We start from the raw sequence: 11,069 nt of genomic DNA, 5'->3' as shown, positions 1-11,069 counted from the left end.
TACTTATACTTTTCTATCTGTCAACGTAAAGTTCCAATCTGCAACCTGTTTTCACGTTGGCAATCTCACCAGCTCAGAAGAAGTCTTACTCTGTTGACCTACATCTTTCTCTTTGTCACATGTTTAGATAAGTGTGTATATTGTTCTTTGAACGGTAATCGATGTGTAAGTATTTTGCTTTGTTTACCAATCCATATTTCCTTTGGACATAAAATATGTATAAACGAGATTTCTTTGGGCACAAAATACTTAATAGCTATGAGAAGCATATGAATGGGTCACTGAAAATCAGTGATGCTCATCACGTGTCGCTAAAAGGGTAAGCGTTTCCTGCCCTAAACGGTAGCACCCCATCAACAGTTGGCAAGCAGATAGGTAAGTATAGTCTGACACCGCATTAATGTACTGCTGCCGCCATGAAAGCGTCCGAAACCAACCAAACAATCCAGTAATCGATGGACCTGAAAATCTACACTACACCAGATTTTAAACAAAAAATCAGGAGGAAAGCGCCGCTTCTTGGTATGCAGAGGATTACAAAACAGGAACATAACGTAATGGGAGTAGATGACGAGGCATTGACTTGTAGGGGATGTTCCATGAATGAAATCTGCAGTATTGTTTTAGTCCGGTAAACCCGGTGTAAACTTTCTCAAGAAGGCTTTTTAAAGGAAGCTGCAGACTATTTGTATGGCTGACATATAACAAGAGTAATCATACGCTGTTAGAAATAGGGTCTTCACAAACGCTGGACAATAGTTAACATGCAACATGGATATCCAGACACATTCACAGCAGAGTTTAACAAACTATAGGTTACATTTAGTTGGCACAGAAAAAAACATCATTTCAATTATGTATAAACAAGTCCAATAAACTATTGTTATTTTGCATAATTTGTGTTGGCACCATTGCTTCTACCGCTATCCAGTTAAGAAAAAATAAAACACACATTAAAGCCAGACCTGCCTTGTCATCACTGTGTTCTATTATCTACTGTTCGTGGTCGCTAATGACATGTCATTTAACGGTAACTAGTGCAATGACTGGTATGACAATATGATGACAAATTAGCTGGTATTGCCCGTTCCCTCTAAATCCTCTATATAAGAGATTGCGTATCACCTAAGCAAGCATGTATTGTTGTCAGTTTTATTCTTTTCCCATGTCTACAGTGACAACCCTAATTTCCGAATTTCAAAACTGTTCCCGCTGGCCAGTACGGCAGGGACAAGATCGGTTTACGTCTGAGGCCTTGTTTCTTCAGCATTTGCAACATGTCTACAGGAAATGTGTGTCGGACGAGACAAGATGTCAAACAAATACACATCTCAATCAGACTTTCAGAATGGTGACGAGAAAAAGGAAAACTTTACAACACACTCTCCTGAACGTGAGTGGTATTGAAGCAGCACTCAGAGGTGCCATCATGTAGGAATTCTACTTACGTTGTTAAACACACGAGACACAATTGAGTCACGCCATATGCACAGACAATGATCCATTGGGAACAAGCAAAGAGCAATAAAGAAGACCACTGAAACTCTCTGATGACACTCAAGTGTTCTCAAAAAAGGTAATACTATACTTCTCCACCAGGACCTGCCACTCTAATAATTTGCATAAGAAAATAAATGTTAGTTTATTGCCATACGACGTCGGCTTGTAAACAATCGAGTATGGACAAGATAATCTGACGTGTCCATTGACGCGATCCCCTGCTTACTAATTTCGTTAAAATAAAGACAAACACGAAAGTAAATTGTTTTATGAGCTGGTCTCTCGACCATCTGACGTGATAGGCAACATAGTAATGCAAAACAACCAGAATGAATGGTGCCGACCAACGGAACAGATAGAAACCATGAAAGTAACACAAACTACAAATGCTTCGAGTATCAAGATGAAATATCATCTTCCTGCATATTCAAGGTGGCATGCCACTCACAGGACAACTGTACACATTACAAATGAGTGGAAACAAATAGAGATTCCTGAATATACCCGCTCAAGCAAACACCATCTTCTATTTCTTTCTCGGTCGATAAGTTAAGGCTATTCCCTTATAAACTCATATTTAAGAAAAGCAAGATTTATGGATGTCAACTTTTATTGCGAATAACACGAAGTTTCGGAGAGTATGCTTGCCCCTTCACCAGGTGAACGGTAGGGAGTAAGAGTGAGTGAGTTTAGTTTTACCCGCACTCAGCAATATTCCAGCTTATATGGCAGCGGTCTGTAAATAATCGAGTCTGGACCAGACAATTCAGTGATCCAGCAATTGGGAACCGATGACATGTGTCAACTAATTGTAAGCCAGCGAGCCTGACCACCCGATCCCGTTAGTCGCCTCTTACGACAATGAAAAACTGTAGCTTGAATATCTCTAATTTTGCAAAAATCGTTTCTGTATCTATAGACTGCAATGTTTTCTACCTTAATATCAATTTATGACCATTTCGGGTGTTATTTGCAAGAACCCGACATCTCTCGAATGTTGAGGTCTCGCCAGTATTTGAACATACTTTCTACATTTCCAGCGTTCGGTACGTTTTGGCCCTTCATACAAGGATGAAAAACCCAGCTTGAATATCTCAAATTTTGTAAAAAATCGTGTATGTATCTATAGACTGCAATGTTTTCTAACTAAATATCAATTTATGACCATTTCGGGTAGTATTTGCAAAACCAGACAGCCTGAATGTAGGTGTCTCTCGCCAGTAATTCTAAACATACTTTCTACATTACCAGCGTTTGGTACCGTTTTGGCCCGATACGAGCTGGGTTACGGCAGATTTATTCTAACCCGGACCTTCACGGGTCGGTAGGGAGTAAGAGGGGGATATATATACGTACATTGGGGGACTACAAAGAAAACATATTTAACAATATTGAAGGAGCAAGCATATACCTGATGAAGGAGCAAGCATATACCTGATGAAGGAGCAAGCATATACCTGATGAAGGCGCAAGCATACACTCCGAAACGTCGTGTTATTCACAATAAGGAAGTTGACATCCATAAATCTTGCTTTTCTTATGCATTCCACTTCTAAATGCCCTTCAAAGAATTAAACTCATATTTGTTTCGAAAGCTGGGGCTTTTGTGTTTCTGACAAATGTAGCCCAAGTAAGAGGCAACAGTTCTCTCGTGTCATACATATATTTATGACTGAAACATTCACTAAAACAAGGATATATATAATTCTATCTACCATTCATGTTTTACCCAATGGCATTTAATGACCTCTATTGTGTGAATCCTTCACAAGGCGATGATTTATCACGATCAATCATATCTTCAAATCTACGTGAATAGAAAGCATGACTATGCTCCTACGTAGGACTCCATCTATCAATAAACCTGAACTTCTTGTCGGAAATCAATACTCCCTTTAGTTGTGTTGTATTCTGACACGAACAATGTTGGGAAGATTAAACTACATGACACCGATGTGTCATTCTGTATTCAACACACCTCCTCAAACAGACATAAGCAACTGATACGCAGATATATTTGTTTTCTATAACAATGTGTACTTTGTGAGTGTACTCACGGTATTTGAGGGTTCGTGTGAGGCGTCCTCCGCCTCCTCTATTGTATGAAGTGAGATCTTCTCAGAGACATCCGCGTCTGCCATGTCTGAAGAAACAAACCCTATGTCGTCTGCTCCGTGGTTTGAAAAGTCTGTCGATCAGAGAAAGGCCACACATTTGCAATTCAACTCAGGCAGGCGGCCAGAGACAAGAACTCGCCCCGCTCATGGAAATCACAGCAGAGGTGTAACATCGCACGGTCGCTGTCCGCTTCATCGAATACCCAATTTCTAGTTTTACACACAGGCTATTGCTAGAGCACGAAGTATAAGCTGCATATGACAATAAGTCGTTGGTTTTGTGTGGCTGACACAATTTGTTGTCAAGATTAGTGAGTACAGGCTTAATCCATCAACACATCTGGAATATCCACATTTCAATGAAACAGATTCTCAGCTTCATGCATCTTCAACTCATATCAGTTTTTGAATCCTCTAAGCATAGGATCATCTTATATTCCGACTTTTTTCCAATGGAAACAATGGCACGGAATTCCATAAAGCTTGAAACACAACTACACCCTGCGGATGACTGTAGAACAAAGTTCACATCGTACCGGAGAGCAATGCGCTTATCGTACAAATTTGGACACAATTCCAAGGAATATTTTATTTATGATATGTCATTTTAAAAATTCTTTTCTCTCGGAGCGGCCACGTGTTTGATGCTGCACGTGCTGGAAGGAAACTGTCTGTTATATTTTAAAAGCTGTGACTCATGGATCTGAGGAGATTATTTCCAAATCGAATACATTTCTCATATGCCATTGTGAATTACAAGCTTAAGTTAGATGGCCTGCTGATATTGTCTGAAGACGTGACTTCGGTCGATGTCAGGCCCAACGAGTGACGTCTATTCTGTTACACCGTTCTTCATGTAATACAGACGCCTCAATCTCCAGTATGTTATCCACAGACTACATCATCATGTCCACAGAGGGGTCCTTGTCGGGTCTCCTCACACAGCTGATGTCTGGTTTCTTCAAACTAAAACAATAATAAACACATGAAGTAAATGTTTACACGTACATAAAATTATGCAGGTGCATCATTCTATGATGCCATCAAGCAGTATGTGAATATGAGCGCCATCGTCGCTATTTTATTTCGCAAGCATGAGCTGCATCAGTACTAGAAAGGTAATACTTGACCAACAGGTATCGGTACTTGTGAAGTCGTTCCTGGTGATCGAACCATGAGTATGGTCCTACGGGGTTGGTAGTAATCAGTCATTAAGGGACTATACTTCAGTAGATATGTCGGATGCTTACGTGAAGGATTTTGTCGCTTATATTTATTCACTTAACCCTCTACAAAACTGTGACATCATGTCACGATTTTGGATAGAATGTGACATTAAATGTGAATTTGGTTGCTGTCGGTTTTCTTGTTCCATTTCCATAGTAAGTACACCCGTACTGATTCTGGTGGATATTCTTGGCATTCAAGGTAATTCAAATATATACTGAACCTCAGAACTACCCCATCACATATCCGTCGGCAGTAGGTTAATGTCGGGTTCTTGAGTAGATCCACGCACTACAGCGAAAACCTCGTTTTTCAAATGTAAAGGCGTTAAAAATAATATGTTGCTCTGTGTCATAACAACAATTCACCTGATAGAGATATTGCATGATGAGGACTGATGCACTTCACCGAACATTAGTAAGTGAAGAGCTAGATGGAATATGTTTGTTTACACAGTGTAGCGCAAACCCTTGTCTGGTTACACTTGCTTTATAGTAGTGCTTACTTTTCCGGTCACATGGCCAAGTGGATAGAAAGTCTGCTACAGTCTGTTTGGCTCAAAAATCGTACCGATGAATTGCGGTAATCTAACTCGAAAACTACTAAACATATAGTACTCAATGAAACACTGATCATAATCAAACATCAGACCAACTCTGTGGGGATTTTTTCTCAGAATTTATGTCCTAAAAATAATAAAAGTTGGTTAACAAACTATCATTAAAATGTTGACCCAGTACACTATTTGTTACGAGGGGGGGGGGATTTGCAAAGAGAGGAACAGCCAGGTGTGCTAAAAAGGATGGAGACGGCACAGCACAGGTTAATGAATCAATGACTTTGTCGGCACTTGTGCACGGGCCTCGCGTACACCTGGCTGTTCCTCCCTTTGCAGTCCTCCCTCGTAACAAATTGTTAACTGTGTCAAAATTTTAATGATAGTTCGATAAACAACTTTTGTATTTTTAGGTCATAAATTCTGCAAAAAAAATCACAGAGTTGGTCTGATGTTATGATTATGATTACTTGATTATGTTTAGTTGTTTTCGAGTTAGATTGCAATTCATCGGTCCGATTTTGAGCCAAACGGACTATAGGAAAACGAAACTTAGGTAATTCGATTCCTTGGCTTCGTCATACAAAATGAGGTTAAAGATGTTGTACTTACCGTTTCTTTATACCTGCCGTTAACCATCAATGAAATAAAACAACGACCGGGCGGATCGTGATTAGTACAATGTGTCTGAATGGGATATTCATTCCTTATGGTATCTCACTGAGTCTGAAATATAAAGCGCGGTCGATTTGGAAATAGCTGCATCATGGATACTATCTCTATATATCTTAGACAAAAACTAGCTGATAACAGAATCAGATGCTAATTGTGGTAAGAACCTGGGTATGTTATAGCTTGACCCGCCATACAAGGTGTCCAGTGGAAAATACGCAGCTTAATAACGGTGTAAGAATCTACAACGAAACGTCGCTCTATGCAATAAATCATTCATAAAGTTGTATGCTTCATTTTTGACCCAGCAACTTCTAGAATGCCGATCAAACAATTAGTCCCTGGTGATTACCACAACCCCATCGTACAGGTGTTGACAGTGTTGCTGGTATGTGCTGCATAGACACACAGAACTCCCCCTCGCTTCCTTAAGAGAAAACTGTATTCATTACATGAGGTAGACAACAACAACAACACATTACAGTTATACCACGAGTGTTATCGTGAGACACCAAGATACCGGTAAGACATTACAGTTATACCACGAGTGTTATCGTGAGACACCAATATACCAGTAAGACATTACAGTTATACCACAACCGTTATCGTGAGACACCAACATACCAGTAAGACATTACAGTTATACCACGACTGTTATCGTGAGACACCAAGATACCAGTAAGACATTACAGTTATACCACAACCGTTATCGTGAGACACCAAGATACCAATAAGACATTACAGTTATACCACAACTGTTATCGTGAGACACCAAGATACCAATAAGACATTACAGTTATACCACGACTGTTATCGTGAGACACCAAGATACCAGTAAGACATTACAGTTATACCACAACTGTTATCGTGAGACACCAAGATACCAGTAAGACATTACAGTTATACCACGACTGTTATCGTGAGACACCAAGATACCAGTAAGACATTACAGTTATACCACAACCGTTATCGTGAGACACCAAGATACCAATAAGACATTACAGTTATACCACAACTGTTATCGTGAGACACCAAGATACCAATAAGACATTACAGTTATACCACAACTGTTATCGTGAGACACCAAGATACCAGTAAGACATTCCAGTTATACCACGACTGTTATCGTGAGACACCAAGATACCAATAAGACATTACAGTTATACCACAGCTATTGTCGTGAGACACCAAGATACCGGTAAGACATTACAGTTATACCACGAGTGTTATCGTGAGACACCAAGATACCAGTAAGACATTACAGTTATACCACGAGTGTTATCGTGAGACACCAAGATACCAATAAGACATTACAGTTATACCACGAGTGTTATCGTTAGACACCAAGATACCAATAAGGCATTACAGTTATACAACGACTGTTATTGTGAAACTCCAAGAAACCAAACAAGACTTTATAAGGAACCAAAGAAGACTTTATACAACGACTGTTATTGTGAAACTCCAAGAAACCAAAGAAGACATTATGGTTATACAACGACTGTTATCGTGAAACTCCAAGAAACCAAACAAGACATTATGGTTATACAACGACTGTTATTGTGAAACTCCAAGAAACCAAATAGGACAATATAGTTATACAACGACTGTTATTGTGAAACTCCAAGAAACCAAACAAGACATTATTGTGAAACTCCAAGAAACCAAACAAGACATTACGATTGTTATTGTGAAAATCGAAAAAACCAAACAAGACATTACGGTTATATAACGACTGTTATTGTGAAACTCCAAGAAACCAAATAGGACAATATAGTTATACAACGACTGTTATTGTGAAACTCCAAGAAACCAAACAAGACATTATGGTTATACCACGATTGTTATTGTGAAACTCCAAGAAACCAAACAAGACATTATGGTTATACAACGACTGTTATTGTGAAACTCCAAGAAACCAAACAGGACAATATAGTTATACAACGACTGTTATTGTGAAACTCCAAGAAACCAAACAAGACATTATGGTTATACCACGACTGTTATTGTGAGACCCCAAGAAACCAAACAAGACATTACAGTTATACCACGACTGTTATTATTGTGAAACTCCAAGAAACCAAACAAGACAATATAGTTATACAACGACTGTTATTGTGAAACTCCAAGAAACCAAACAAGACATTATAGTTATACAACGACTGTTATTGTGAACTCCAAGAAACCAAACCAGACATTACAGTTATACAACGACTGTTATTGTGAAACTCAAGATAACCAAACAAGATATTATAGTTATACAACGACTGTTATTGTGAAACTCCCAAGAAACCAAATAAGACATTACAGTTATACCACGACTGTTATTGTGAGACACCAAGATACCAAAGATATTACAGTTATACCATAACTGTTATTGTGAGACACCAAGATACCAATAAGACATTACATATTACAGTATACCACAACTGTTATCGTGAGGCACCAAGATACCAATAAGACATTACAGTTATACCACAGCTGTTATTGTGAGACACCAAGATACCAATAAGACATTATTAGTTATACTTAACGACAGTTATCGTGAGACACCAAGATACCAAACAAGACATTACAGTTATACCACGACTGTTATTGTGAGACACCAAGATACCAATAAGACATTACAGTTATACAACGACTGTTATCGTTGACACCAAGATACCAATAATAAGACATTACAGTTATACAACGACTGTTATCGTGAAACTCCAAGAAACCAAACAAGACATTACAGTTATACAACGACTGTTATTGTGGAACTCAAGAAACCAAACAAGACATTACAGTTATATAACGACTGTTATCGTGAAACTCCAAGAAACCAAAATAAGACATTATGGTTATACAACGACTGTTATTGTGAAACTCCAAGAAACCAAACAAGACATTACATAGTTATACAACGACTGTTATTGTGAAACTCCAAGAAACCAAAGAAGACATTATGGTTATACAACGACTGTTATTGTGAAACTCCAAGAAACCAAAACAAGACATTATGGTTATACAACGACTGTTATCTATTGAAACTCCTAAGAAACCAAACAAGACATTATGGTTATACAACGACTGTTATTGTGAAACTCCAAGAAACCAAACAAGACATATTATAGTTATACAACGACTGTTATTGTGAAACTCCAAGAAACCAAACCAGACATTATAGTTATACAACGACTGTTATTGTGAAACTCCAAGAAACCAAACAAGACATTATAGGTTATACAACGACTGTTATTGTGAAACTCAAGAAACCAAACAAGACATTATAGTTATACAACGACTGTTATTGTGAAACTCCAAGAAACCAAACAACAAGACATTTATAGTTATATAACGACTGTTATTGTGAACTCCAAGAAACCAAACAGAAGACATTACAGTTATACAACGACTGTTATAACTATCGTGAAACTCCAAGAAACCAAACAAGATTATTATAGTTATACAACGACTGTTATTGTAAAACTCCAAGAAACCAAACAGACATTATAGCAGTTATACAACGACTGGTTATTGTGAAACTCCTAAGAAACCAAACAAGACATTATGGGAGTATACACGACTGTTATTGTGAAAACTCCAAGAAACCAAACAAGACATTATGGTTATACAACGACTGTTATTGTGAGACTCCAAGAAACCAAACAAGACATTATAGTTATACAACGACTGTTATTGAGAAGACTCCAAGAAACCAAACAAGACATTATTATAGTTATACTCAACGACCAATGTTATTGAGAAGACTCCAAGACACCAAACAAGACATTATGTTATAATGTTATACCCAACAAGACTGGTTATTGAGAGACTCCAAGAAACCAAACAAGAATTATAGTTATGGTTATACAACGACTGTTATTGTGAAACTCCAAGAAACCAAACAAGACATTATGATTTATACCACGACTGTTATTATGAGAAACTAAACAAGAAACCAAACAGACATTATAACGAGTTATACCACGATTGTTATTGAGATACTAACTCCAAGAAACCAAACAAGATATTAATAACATCAATGAGGTAATTTATATTCCAACATTATTAGACTGTTATCGATATTATATTATACTAATGATATCGACACTGAGATTGAAGACATTACAGTTATACCACCAAGATACCAACTAAGACATAACAGTTATACACCAATGAGTGTTATCGTTATACAACGATCAAGATACCAATAAGGCATTACAGTTATACAACGACTGTTATTAACGACTGTTAAAATCCCAAGAAACCAAACAAGACTTACCACGATAGCATAGAAACACTAAGAACCAACAAGACAGGAAAGAAACACGACTGTTATTGTGAAACCTCCAAGAAACCAATGACAATATAGTATACACATTATCGTTATACCCAAGAAACCACCAAGACAGGATATCGTGACGACTCCAAGAAACCTAAGAAGACATTAAGAAGTTATACAACGACTGTTAACTCAAGTGATTAACGACAGCATAGAACTCCAAGAAACCAATAAGACATTACAGTTATACCACAACTGTTATGAAGACACCAAGATACTAATAAGACATATATAGTTATACAACAACTGTTATTGACAGGACACTCCAAGATACCAAACAAGACATTATGGTTATACCACGATTGTTATTGTGAAACACCAAGATACTAATAAGACATAATATTATAAAACGACTGTTATTGTGAAACACCAAGATACCAATAAGACATTGCAATTACAGTTATACCACAACTCATATTGTGAAGCACCAAGATACCAATAAGACATTACAGTTATACTAACGACCGTTATTGCAGACACCAAGATACCAAACCAGACATTACAGTTATACAACGACTGTTTTGTGGAACTCCAAGAAACCAAACAAGACTTTATAGTTATACCCCACCAAGATACCAATAAGACATGTAACAGTTGATAAATTTCACGAGCAGCTATCACAGACACCAAGACACCAACAAGGAGCAATGCAACCGAACCAGCTGTTCCA

The sequence above is a fragment of the Haliotis rubra genome, unplaced genomic scaffold (assembly GCF_003918875.1).
Source record: "Haliotis rubra isolate DU_JTF1 unplaced genomic scaffold, ASM391887v1 Scf1009, whole genome shotgun sequence".
Taxonomy (NCBI): Eukaryota; Metazoa; Mollusca; class Gastropoda; order Lepetellida; family Haliotidae; genus Haliotis; species Haliotis rubra.
The sequence above is the reverse complement of the archived record's forward strand: the minus strand, read 5'-3'. Positions refer to the sequence as shown.